The sequence below is a fragment of the Ictalurus punctatus genome, chromosome 18 (assembly GCF_001660625.3).
Source record: "Ictalurus punctatus breed USDA103 chromosome 18, Coco_2.0, whole genome shotgun sequence".
In the NCBI taxonomy this organism is placed as follows: domain Eukaryota; kingdom Metazoa; phylum Chordata; class Actinopteri; order Siluriformes; family Ictaluridae; genus Ictalurus; species Ictalurus punctatus.
The window spans coordinates 16,257,351-16,271,293 of record NC_030433.2 but is presented as its reverse complement, the minus strand read 5'-3'; the positions used below and the strand labels follow the sequence as shown (position 1 = coordinate 16,271,293).

Here is a 13,943-nt window from a genome sequence, read left to right as displayed (position 1 = left end):
GGTGTTCCGTTTGTTATTGAGGCGTGTGGTGTCACCATGCCAAGATCTAAAGAGTTCTGTAAGGCCTTCAGAAAAAAAAAAAAAAATTGTGGATACCTAGGAGTCTGGCAAGGGATTTAAAAAGATGTCCAAATTATTTGAAATACATAATTTCGCTGTAAGGAAAATCATCTACAAGTGGTGCAGATTTCAGACGACTGCTAATTTGTCCAGGACTGGTCGTCTCAGAAAATTCAGCCCAAGAGCAGATCATCTGATGCGAAAAAAAAAAAATTCCCAAGAACTCCAAAATTTAATCACAGGATCTGCTATTAAGCCTTCCCACTGTTGGTGTCAAAGTGCATGCTTCTACAATCCGAAAGAGATTGCACAAATTTGACCTGCATGGGAGGCGTGCCAAGAAAAAGCCTTTGCTGTCTAAAAAGAACATTAGAGTAAGACTACAGTTTACCAATGAGCATATAGGCAAAGACCAGGCCTTTTGGAATAATGTGCTCTGGACAGACAAATCAAAGATAGAGTTGTCTGGACACAGTAACAGCAGACATGCTGGGACAGAAGCAACTCATACTAACTGTGAAGGACGGTGGTGGAAATGTTATGGTTTGGGGTTATGAATTCTGCATCATATCAAAGAATGCTTGAAGATAATGTGAGGCCATCTGTTCAAACATTGAAGTTGAACTGAAAGTAGACTTTTCAACACGCTAATGATCCTCAAACATCTTGAGACTGAAAGAATGTTGAATGGTAGAGTGGTAAAAAGCCAAATGTCAGAGACGGGTGAACAATTATGCAAAACGCATACAAGAAGTTATTTCTGCTAAATGGAGCAATACTAGCTTCTGAGGCCAAGGGTGTACTTACTTTATCACATCTACTGATATTTCTGTTGAATAAATGATTGAAAAAGCTCAATTTTCCTTGTGGTTTTGTTGAAGTACTTCATCTTTATTAGTAAGCACTATTTCAAAGACGATCAAATGTTTGCTTGTCCAAATATATCAAAAAAGCCGAAGATTTCCATGGTTTGTGCTCATTTTTTCACATAAGCTGATACCACAGTCATCTCAGTGAAAGTCTACTGTCCAGAGGCTTAGTTAGTCTCAGAGAAGTTTGCATGTACAGACTTGTTTCCCGTTTCCATTTGTGAATTATTAAAATTTAGACCTGTATCTCAGAGCCTTTGTTTACAGGTGTCTACAGTGCAAAGATTCTTCTTTACAATCACTCAGGCTTTAACTCACCACAATGCCTACTGAATCGTGAATGAAATTTCAGATTGACAATGCGTTCCCATTCCGGCTATATTCTATGAATTCTCTGGCCGCTCTCCACCAACCTCTCTCAATGCAGGAATTGTTTGAGTGCAAAGAATACCAAAGAGAATTCCAAAGCATGTCTTTATGCCAATGTCTTCTAGAGGCCAAAAGAAATGCTTTTCATTCTTAGTTCAATTCAGCCCTGTGTGCGTGTAGTGAGGGAGAGAGAGCTCCTGTAATTAATGGACATGCAGACTGGAATAACAAAGGCATCATTAGTGCTCAAAGCATGCACAGTATTCAGAGCCTTGGGTCAGAGGTCACAGCAGGCTTTGTGTGTTACCACCACTGGTTGTTGAGAAGACAATAAACCCTTTGATATAGCCATAAACTTTTCACAGATGGATGAATTTAAATTTGAATTCGTTTGAAAAACACAGAGGCAGAAACTCTGAACCCAGGCAGGCATTCGGTTTCATTCTGTATTTTAAATAATCTAGAATTTTCTGAAGATCAGTTATTAGTTATGTTGTACTTGATTTTCTAGCTTTATTACTAGCAGAACTAAATGTGGCCGATTTGTTCACTACAAAAGGTTTATAGTTACATTTGATGTTGTGAACCATCCAGGAGACATTTAGTTCCTGTGATCACTTACAATATTGCAGTTATGAAGTCACAGTCCCTCACCAGCCTCTCTTTTTCTCGGCATCTTAAACGTTAGTAAGACCAACAAAAATTTTTTATTTTTTTTTAAATACCACACAGGTTATCATGTTTCTGAGAAACCAGAAAGAACAACGTCCTCTGTGAAAACTTGGAGGAAAACATTCTGAGACTCTTTCCATAAATAAAAAAAAGCTTACTATATCTAGAATCACATTTGTCTTCATGCTGCGTCTCAATTCGCCTACTTATACTATTCGGATATGCACTAAAAGCATGCACTACTTTTGAGTGTGTAGCAAAAGAGTATGCGAGTACTGGGACATGTTCACATGTAATGTAATGGAATAGAATGTCATTCCCCAGAAAGAAACTCCTTGTTGCATTTCAGCTTTTCTTCATTCATTCTTCCTTATATGATTTATACTATATAATCTAATCTACCATTCCCTTGATTTATTTATTCAGTTACACCTCACTAAAATTTGTCCATGATTTCGGTGACGGAAACAGTCATAAAACTCCTCCTCCCTCGTGCAAGCAGTTGTAAGTAATATTAGCTGAAAAAGTGTCCATTTATCCATTCTTCGAAAACCTACCGGAAATAGTAGACCATCCGGGTACCTTCGGGATGCTCATTTCAACGTACTACAATACGAGACAGTAATTCTAATGCTAGACACTATTAATAGGAGAGTCCACCGTACAAGTTGTTGCTATAGAAACGATAACGTATCAGAATTAGTGCATTGATATAAACCTGTGATTTGCCCTAAAGCCTGCAGTACTCCCAGAGTTACCGTTATAGAAAATGAATCAACACCTCCTGACCCTATCGAATTTGAGAATTCGACAGTGCTGTGTGGCAACACTAAATACACCAGTGATTTCAGTCCAGACTGATCTCAGGAGAAAATACCTAGACAACACATCCCACACATTTCACTATTTCCCACCACACAAAGGTCTGAACGACATTTTACAACGGATCATCCCACTGAAGGTCAGAGAAGAAGCTACTGCATCGTGTTTATTTCTCCATTAATGGAATGTCATGCATTTACTTGGCTGATTTTGCTTTACCGCACTTTATATCTATATCTAAATCCTAAAGGAGGAAAAGTACTGCCGTCTGACTTGGAGAGATACAAAATAGATAGATAGATAGATAGATAGATAGATAGATAGATAGATAAATAAATAAATAAATAAATAAATAAACTTTCAAGTGCTTGAAGGTGGTGGGGGGGATAGGGGATTGTCTTGTTTGGAACGCACTGTAACGTCCCAATTTAACTGTGTCAATCAAGTCACATCAGCAGCTCAAATTCTCTTGATGTTCTGCCTCCAAAGCTAGAGCAAAGACTGCTGGGACCGGTAAGACATTGTTATGGGTATTGTGTGAGCTGCATTTTTATATTAACACAAAACGTAAAAAGATTAGGGCGGGGAAGTGGGAACTTGGTGAATCAGAATGTTGCAAACATTATTACTCAAAAGGTCATTTTTAGATACATCTCTTTTATAAATGCTCTTTGTAGGCGAGACGGTATGTGTTCTGAATTCATCAGATACAGTGTACACTGTTCATCAATGATCAGTAGAGAATGCCTTGTGCATGAAAACAGATGGGATGGTGTCTCTAACTGTACACTTACAAGGGCAATGTTTAATATAATTAATTAATTAATAACCAAACAGAAGGTAATGCATAATGTGACAAACAAAACATTTTAACCTTTGCTGATGACAACACTGCAGCCCAACCGTTTTTTCCTTTTCCTTATCTTCAAAGTAATAACACACAAAAAAAAGCTGAGCTCTCTGCTGCCTGCAATGTTTTGATCACAGATCTAGCACAGATACTGCAAAAACAAGGTAAAGCTGCATCAGCAAGATGAGGACAAAGTTATCAGAAAATTGTAACAAAACAGAAAGCAGTCGGAGAGATAATGACATGCAGGGCGCTTCTCAATACTCAAACTGATGCTTCCTTGTTTCCTCACTCCTCTGTCCTCCAGCCCGTGACCTGGAAATCGACCGAAGTCAGTCAACCGTCTTGAAGGACATATCAGTTCTGTGACTGCACCACGAGGAGCGAGGAAGCTTCCAGGGGAGCTAGGAGTGAAGATACACAGGGATCCATCCGGAAGTGTTTCTTGTCGAAAAACCTGACACATAAATTCCCCTCCTCCTTTCCATCTGCCACAACCTCAAACAAAAACTCCTTTGATGATGTGATGGAATTTTGTGTGAAATATAATTAAATAATAATATGCTTACAATGGAGTATTGTGATTAATTGATCCTTGCGCGTTTGGATACGCAAAGCTGCACAAAAGATGCGATAATTCATGTATTGGTCATTAATTCATTGTTGAATAACCCAGACTTCTCACATATGATCAGTGCATTTTGCTTTAGTAAGAAGGTTGGTATTAACCGAGCTCCAGCAACATAACGGCACATCAACAAAATAAGCATAACGGCAGATCCCTGAAGTGCAGTGAAGTAATCCAGCTGAGCACAGTCATCATTAATTGACGTCGCTTTGAAGTGACGCTTGAGAGAGTGAGGATATTCCGTTCGACTTACTTCAGGTTCTCTCTCCTCACATCTCATCCTCGCATCCTTCGCTCACATCCCTAAGGGGGTGGAGCTAAGATGCAAGGAAAGAAAATGAGGGTGCACAAATAAGAAATTAGAAGCACCCACAGTGTTGGGAGGGAATTCGAAGGCAGGAGAAACACAGAGCGCAAAGTGCACAACCTGTGCCTGAAGGTGAGTGAGCAGCCATTGCATAGCACTTCTGTTTGGTTAAGCGGCAATGAAGTGCAATGCGATGGAACAGCCCGACTTGAATACCCGGCAATAAATCTGCCCTGCCCAAATCTCCTCAGGGCTCAGCTTCTTCTGCTTCAGCTTGCAGCACCTCCAAAAGCAATTCCATAGCCCAAATCCTGAAGGCCTGCTCACTGCCAAGCAATTATCTAAATATACCAAAGCTGATTTATGAGGTCAATTTGTTTAATACACCTAATTAGGTAGAGAACCTTAAGGCAGTTTCATTCAGTGAACCTGGCCCTGAAAAGAGCATATGTCAAATTTTGCTTGTTTTTAAGTGTGTGTGTGTGTGTGTGTGTGTGTGTGTGTGTGTGTGTGTGTGTGTGTGTGTGTGTGTGTGTGTGAGAATGCAAGTCAGAGCCCAAATCCCAGGCAGACTGATGAAAGATGAGACCTAACAATTCCCAGGAAATCATCACTAGTGCTCAGGTGAGAACAGGAGCTAAGAGGATTGCATGGAAAGATGTGCTGATGCCTTCCAAATCAGCTGCTACCTTCTGAATCTAAACCACTGGCACAGTAAAGTAACAATATGAAGGAAACCTAAAGTTAAAGAAGAACAAATGAAAAGCCTGGAAATGAGAGGAGGTGTGGGCCGCAAAGAATAAGATTCTTCATGAAATAAATGCACAGCCTTTAAGAACGAATCCCTAGCAGACTCCACAGAACGCAGCACAAGCAGAGAGAAGATGCAGGGGATAAACAAATTCACAGGTTTGGAACATTACCAGTAAGATTATATTACCAAAAATATCTTGGGCTGTGAGTAAAAAAAAACAATTAAGTGAATACATCTCAGATAATTTTTCTTCCTCCTCTGAGAACCTGAAAGTGATTCAGCATTCATGTTAAAGCATCAAATAATCTTTTTACAAGGAGCTATTCTCATAATGCCAATAAGTATCGTACTAGTCATTCATGTCTAATGAACTAGATTTAGTGTTCAGATATAGCCGCCGCCCCCCCCCCCAGTACTATAGAAAGGCTCAGATATGTTGACGCAACAACCAAAGAAAACATTACTTAGTAGCTTAAATGAACAAAACAAAAAAAAACAACATAGTGTATTAGTAAAGTGTGTTTGCCACCTCAACAGCTTCACCACACCTTGGAATTGCTTCTACAAGTCTCTGGAACTGTACACGAAACATAAAACACTGTTCTTCCAAGAGAGATTGCTTTAGTTGGTGTTTTGATGATGGTGGTGCAGAGCGACGTGTTAAATGGCTTTAAAAAAAATTATTCGTTCAAAATGAAGTTTTCAACTGGGTTGAGATCTCGTCATTCAGAAGGTCATAACATATATGCAACATCATTTCCAACCTCATCAAACCATTCAGTGACACCCACCACATGCCCTGTGGATGAGGGGGCGGAGTCCCAGGCCTAGAAATGTTTCATCAGTTAGGTGATCAGTCAGAAAAACTTTTCAGCGATTTGCAGTGACCTTGGAGTGACCAGGGGACAAGTGGAGCCAAACAATGCAAACAAAATAAATAAATGCCCCCTACATTGTAACAGAGTCAGCGGTTTTTCCCTTTCTTGCCATCTGTATGCAGACAACAGAATCTTGGGCTTGTGGAAAATCATGTTATTGTGCTCTTACATGCATTACTAATTCAGATTGACCTGTTAGGAATGTCAGACTTGCAGATGTGGGCTTACTTTAATGGATCCCATGCTTATTCATGAACTGAAAACTTTAAACACTTTGAACTTGCAACGGAGGAAACTCTGGGGTAAGATTGCACTATACTGCTCTATACGTTTCTTTAAAAAGTTACATTTATTCATGCAAATGAAGCTTTGTCCATTTCAAAACGCATACATTTGTATACTAAATAAAATCTAGTCTTTTCATGGTGTTAAAATTAACATATATATTTCACATGAAAGATTTTCACAGAACTGTTTGTTGGAATATAATCTCTTGGAATATAATTTCTTGATTGTTTAAGCAAGGAAATACCAGGCACTCTCTCACTCTATCTATCTCTCCATCCATATACATACATACATACATACATACATACTATATATACACATACATACATACTATATATATATATATATATATATATATATATATATATATATATATATATATATATATATATATATATATATATATATATATATATATATACACACACATATACACACACACACACACAAATATATATACATACATATATACACATACATATATATATGTATGTGTGTGTGTATATGCCATTTTCGGTATAAAATCTAATGTAAATCCAACAATAATCAACATTTTGAGAAACTCCTCCATTGTATTCTTCTAATTCGGGATCGGAATGAACAATTTTTATTTCATTAAAAAAAAAAATGCAAGTCATCAAGAAACATTTTTTATTGCGAACATAGAAATAAATCATTACGATATGAACATTTAAAAATATATATATAATGTAGTTTAATGTATTTCCACATTCGATAGTGGGATTTATAATGATTATAAAGAAAACTGACATGTATATCAGGAAACAAGCTTTTCAGGGATATATGACATGATGTGACCTGGTGTGCTCAGTTAAAACCTTCTTCAAAGTTTTGCAAAATGTGGTCATGGCAGAGGCAACAGAAATCATGAACTGTTCAGTTCCTATATTTTGTATTACTACAAACAAAGAAAAACACAGAAAAACAATTGTTATGACCAAAATTGTTGTATCTAACTTTCAATTTTAGTAAGAGTGTGAACTACATCATTTATTTGCCTTCTGTTAAGTAACTAAAATAAACAGGAAGTACCGACACTATGCCATGGAAACACACTCCCAGCTTGAATCATGCCACCAGGGGAAATTTACATATCCTTAGGACTGACTCACCAGATCACAAAGCTGAAGTCTCTAACCTCCGACAATGCACAAATTCCCTACCAACCTAAACACTTTGTTTCTAACTGACTGAACTCACCCTTTCTCTATGACATAACCGAGCACATGAGCTTGAAGCAAGATTGTTTAGATGTTTATCTTTCTCATGGTCATGCTAGGGCCTAAAGGCATTCCACATGCAAACAACAAAACATGCAAATAGGCCAGCTGAAAACACGCACAAATCTACAGCTGTATAAATGTTCAACTCTGGCTTGTAAACAACCATGCTTGCTTCTTTGAAAGCAGCTGTACGCTGAGTGCTATAAATCTGGTTGAACATTATTGGTTTAAATGTAGCAACGATGCATTTTAAGCTGGGGCCAACAGTCATCAAATTATTCACAATCCCTGAGTGAGTGAATATATCAGCCATGTGAGGCCAATATAGGAAAACTCACCTCATAAATGTGAGGCTAATTGTATTAAACCATCAGTTTATTTAACAACTTTGTTACAATCATGGGCATTAAACAATTCCTGAATTATATTGAATGAAAGAAAAGACTGATGATTAACTACAATGCAACAAAGAAATAAATTAATGACCAAAGCAAAGTACGCACATTTTAAAAAGCAGGAAGAAAACCAAAAACGTCTTAATGACCCAATCACACGTTTATGGATATTTTTGAAAATTATGCTTTCCTCTGCCTTTTTGCCTCATGTACGCAAACACAGTGTTTTGGATCAATATAAAACTTCTGTTTTTAAAACTGAAAACTTGTTTTCACATGGATGGCAAATGACATTTTTGCAAAGGCTGACGTCCCCCTCTGCATTCCCATTGCGGTTTTGGGTGTGTTATCAAAGTGCTAGGAATCATGGTCTTTGACATGGGTGTTACTTCTTTGTGGTCTGTAATTTCTTATTAGCTAACATGTTTGCAGCTTAATTTCCCTTCTTTTTTTTTTAAACTTGTGCAGAAGTGCCAGAATATGATCTGTGCTGTAGGCTACTGCTCCTGAACCCACTGCTCTGGCAGTACAAACTGTGCCGCGAAAAGAGATTTTGGATAAGACCCAAAGATTATCAGAGATTGTTATGGCTGAAGAGAACATTTCTGCATTTCTCTTCTCTACCGCTCAATATGCAAGATCTTAATGTTATCCTTGAGGCATCTGGCGTAACAGTTTACAATGTGCAGGTCATATCATGTGGATGGAGATATTTTGGAGAACAGAGGGGCAAAAAGTACTTCTCTCAGATTATCTACATACAAGTCAACATGGCCCAACACACAAGTCATAAATCAAACGTATTAATATCTGCTGCTCCAAATATAGGTTAGCAGTATTACCGATGCTTGGATCAGTCATATCCATATTGATGTTAGAATTAAGAATAATTATAAAAAACAGGCACAGAACGTAAACAAGCACTGCCATTGCAGCAATAACATGAGTTTCAGTCATATTGTTTAGTTTATATATATATATATATATATATATATATATATATATATATATATATATATATATATATATATATATATATATATATATATATATATATATAAAATCAATAATGTGAGAATTTTATAAGATTTCCTCTACAGTACTGACCAAATATACAGCAGGTTCTCCGAGTCAGCATACCAACCGAACACATTAAATGTGACTGTGAATCAACAGTAACCTGTGGGTTGCACTCCCTATCAGCCGACATGTAATGAATTAGTTTAGCTCGGAGCTCATTGCTTTTTATATTCATGAACTGCACAGCAGTTCAAGTATTGGCATAGTGTGGCTCTTTACCAACCTGTTACACTCAACCTAGCAAAATTTCCTGTCCATATCATTACGATTACTTTTCCAGGTGGTGACGGCATTGATAAGAGAAAGAGAAGTGTTTTTTCAACTTAAGCTTCCTGTTGGATTTGTATGCTTTGTAATTGTTGATAGTACAGATTCTAAGTTATTACTTTGCCAACTCAGGCAATATAAAATTAATCAGTGACACATTCAGAGTTTTAGCCTGCATTCCCCATGGCTTATACTCGGAACTGGTTTTCAAACGAAAAAAAATAAAGTCCAATTTCCAGTTATTGCTATTGTTTCAGATATGGTGTTAATAATCACTAATTATTACAGGATTAGAAAGTCCATGTCGGTGCATGCCTACAATGTACCATCGTTATGTATTCATTACACGTTCAGAACGTGTCAAAGCACAGATCTGTAGAAACCAGAGCAAATTTCAGAGCAATCCAGGTTTGTTTGTTTGTATGACAATTTCTGAAGTGCAGGAATGTTTTCATTACGCATCACCAGTTTAGCTCCCTGCTGTGAAATATTGATGTGAGCCCATAAAGTGTTCCAATATTAAAAGGAGAGAAGATGAGCTGGAAGCGCTGAGTGCTGGTTTAAAAAAGGTACTATATTACTTATTGGGTGCATGTGAAACCGTCGCCTGTGTGTTAATTACAGACATGCCAGATCCAGACTGTGCGTTTACGGCGGTGCTTTAAGATTACTACTTGTCACACTGTACGAGATGATCCGAATATCATTTTTTAACAAAATGTGCAATTAAAGGAAATGACTATATTCTGTGCATGTCAATCAGCGGAAATCAGAAAGCGGCGTAAAGTGCAAAATGGGACATAAGCAGAAACATTCTTCAAAGTGAGTTTGCGGTTATAAAGATATTTTTCTGTCCCTTAACATGTTTCATTCATGTTTGTCCTTTGCCACTACCATATTTGTAGTTGCCCCATGAGTTTCGCCCCATCCTCCAGCATTAACCTACTAGTGGCTCTTAGACGAGTGTCACAGCTGTGCTATCACACCAGGATTTAATCAAAAAAATTCCTTCCAGAATTTTGTCATTGGCTGTCTTTGGTCACAGTGGCACATCACATTATGTGTTCAAAGATCACCAACCTCAACTCACGACTGGGATTAAACTCAACTGGACAGGATGGCGATCTAATGGTAAGTGGTCTGCACTTATATAGCGCCTTTTAACCTTGGAGGTTCTACAAAGCGTTTTACACCGTTTCTCATTCACTCAGTCACACACACTCACACACCAACGACAGCAGAGCTGCAATGCAAGGCACTAGCCTGCCATAGGGAGCAACTTGGGGTTCAACGTCTTTCCTGAGGACACTCTGGCATGAGGGCCGGGGACCACCAACCCTGCGATTCCCGGACAACCCGCTCTACCACCTAAGCCACAGCCACCTAATAAGATCTGACTTTTTTGAGCTTATCTATGGACATATTTCAAGGCAAGACTTGTGTTGTTCCTACACAAATTGGCTTAATCGCTCAGGTCAAATCTGAATCTTTCTGAGAGTCAGCTCAGCTGTTAAAAAAATAAAAAAAATCAGTGCAGATATCCAGAAGTTTGATATGTATATCGCACTGAAAAGTGGGATCAGTACATGCCTAAAACTGGCTCCACCAGTTAAAAACTAGCCTACATGTAAGTATGTAATTAAAGGACATGAGTACATATCCTTATCTTAAAGAAAATTAAGTAGTTTGAATTACCACCCACCCACTTCTAAATTAAAGGCAGACATGCATTTCAAAGGCTGTATAGTTGGCACATGATGCTAGCTATAACTGATGGATTCTCTGAAGATACTTGACTATTACAAAGTACTGATCCAATACTGAATATCTTTAATCAAGATAAGCACTGGCTTTAAACGCTGGATTGCATGATAACTGACTGATTAGATGTGACCTTTTCGGCGCACCAGCACTTGTGATGTTGACTGGCATGACACAGACCATGAATATGACACAAATTGTCATAAAGCAAGCTCATATCACATCCTGTATGGGCTCAGTATCACGTATCCAGAATTCTAATATGGGTATTGTGTTGGAAAGTGGGATAAATGCATCTCTAAAGACAATTTAACCAGCAGCACCAGTTAAACCTACAGTGTAGTTCAATTATAAAACTTGCATGGTAGCACTACTTGTATTGTTCTCCACTTGATACATCACTTTGCTTGCATTTCATTATTTGTAAGTCACTTTGGATAAAAGTGTCTGCTAAATGAATAAATGTAAATGTATGTATGTAGCCTAAATGATAAAAGCACAAGTCTAAACAGTTTGTATAATTAACTATACACTTGTAAATGAATAAGACATACCTTTTAATGGCTATGATGTGGATTTGGTGAATAATAAAAAAACACAACTGTTGATAATCTTGAGATCACAGCATGCATTATTTTATTTTTTTTTTCCTGCACAGAAAGCAATGCATCCAACAGCACTAGGCTACATTCTATCCAAGGTTCTGATCTAAATAATCTGCATCAGTGCAAACCAACCTGTTCTGAAGCACTAGCTGGAATCAACTGTATACAAACAAACAAACAAACAAACAAACAAACAAAGTGAGCAAACAGTGAACTCATCAGAGGAACCGGGGAGGACACGCAGAGCTTAATGAGGTCGCTGCTTACCTGCGTCTTACAGTTTGCAGATCTAGGTGTCACAGTGGCTTAGCAGAAACCCAGATGAGAAATCCGGCTCCACAGAGTCTCATAGCCAGCGAAGATGTTAAAACCCCTGAAACAAGCTCGGTTCGTCTCGGCGAAGGAGGTCATGCTGCGGAATGGTGGTGCTGGTGGCCAAGCTAGCTTTGTGTTTAGCTACAACCAAGCAACCGAGCAGCTGTTTGTGTTGCCCTGTTGTGGTCTGTGTATGCATACACACAGCCGAGAATTAACTTCAAAACTAACCGCGTGCTCCGCTAGATGTTTCATCAACGTGCACTTTTCCGTTCATCTACAAACCCAGAATAAACCGGAACACAGAGTGAGCTTGGGGACAGCGCGCACGCACGCAGCCACGCGCACCGCCGCCACCTCGCAACGGGAGACTTATCGGCCAGCGTTCAAATCGTGAACGCGCACAGATATGCAGTGCGCGCGGCCGCCGTGACGTCACGGCCAAGAGAGATTAGACAGGCGCAGATGGCTGTAAAAATCACGTTCATCTGTATCTGCAGTGTGCACCTCGTGTAGCCTAAATTAACCCAGTCAAGATATTTATACTCGGAACAATTAACTATTTTCTTCATTTGGCATGACTATGACTGGTTACATAAAAAAATACTTTTATTCATTTCTTTTTTTTTTTAATCTCCTACACTCATTTATATTTATATTACACAGATTAACGCTCAGGGCATTCTGAGTACAATGGGATATCAATTGACACTAATTGCTTTTCACAAAAAGTAATAATAAAACGTTTTTTTTTTTTTAAAAAAATGTATATATAGCTTATAAATGTTTTATTCGCAGTCATACCTGATTATACACCCGCGGTTAGTATTTCCAGTCATGAGAAGTTTGTCCTGTCCTGTTCCCCTAAAAACAATAATGACGTGTTCAAATTTGATTATTTCAAATATTATTTTCAGCCCCAGGCTGAAAATAAAAAACATATATATATTCAGTACATCCATTTGTAAGCAGTAACAGAGAGAGAGAGAGTTTCCCCTTTAGGGATAAAATGCTTAAAGTTAGTTCAGTTTGCTAACTGTTTCACTCAAAATGGTGTTCATTACCTAAAAAATATAGCACGTAGGAAATGTCTTACTTTGTTGAGGAAGTCGTGAATTTATAAGCACATTTGAAACCCCAACTCTTAAGTAAGCAAATATATATGATATACTAATATACTAAATATATACTAATATATTTCTATACAAACATGAAACTGAGGACTCGGATATACGTTTAAAAGTTTCGTTTTAAAATTTAACGGTCACTCAAGATTACGTTCACGTGCTTCTAAGATTCTCATGTTTCCCCACAAGTCGTAATTAGTAAATATTTACTTTCAGATGCAAAACTAATGGTATATATGAGTCCTATTCTTTTGTGACATCTTCTAAATGTTCATCTGTTGTAGAAATGTACGTCATGTACGCAGTTCAGGCATTAAAACAGTTTCCGAAGCTCTTTCTTGTAAACATGACTGAACGGAGTTAGTGTGAAACCAGGTAGCTCGGGAATGCACACTGCTAGGCAGCATAAACACGACTGTAACAGGTGGTTTAATTTAATTTATACTACAAAATGTGAGAACATTTCTACAGAACATTACATTCTTTCAAGTTTGCATTAAAAAATTGCATCGTACTTTTCCATATGATAAATGATCAATTGATAAAATAGACTAAGCTAGGCCAGCTATATTTAATACTTTAACATTAATATATGAGCTATCATTAACATTTTCCATACTGCTTATCTTACACAGGTTCACTGGGGAGCCTG

General features: G+C 37.9%; 1 protein-coding gene and 1 long non-coding RNA gene across 5 annotated transcripts in view; one reads left to right on the top strand and one right to left on the bottom strand.

Moving 5' to 3' along the window:
* Window positions 1-4,103, top strand: part of LOC128635327 (uncharacterized) — a 77,319-nt gene extending 73,216 nt beyond the window's left edge. Inside the window, exon 3 of the long non-coding RNA XR_008398275.1 lies at window positions 3,950-4,103. This is a non-coding gene — a long non-coding RNA (uncharacterized LOC128635327). The remainder of the gene's footprint in view (window positions 1-3,949) is intronic.
* arhgap32b (Rho GTPase activating protein 32b) overlaps window positions 1-13,350 on the bottom strand; it is a 127,116-nt gene extending 113,766 nt beyond the window's left edge. For 2 of the 4 annotated variants that reach the window (XM_017492690.3, XM_017492692.3), the window contains exons 1-2: window positions 12,117-12,591; window positions 11,982-12,008 (exon numbers count right to left, since the gene is read on the bottom strand). The gene's annotated coding sequence lies outside the window, so the exon portion shown is untranslated. Of the gene's footprint in view, window positions 1-11,981; window positions 12,009-12,116; window positions 12,592-12,968; window positions 13,029-13,260 lie in introns of those variants that run through there. The other 2 variants (XM_017492687.3, XM_017492688.3) reach the window with 2 other exon arrangements.
* Between the last annotated feature and the right edge of the window lie 593 nt (window positions 13,351-13,943).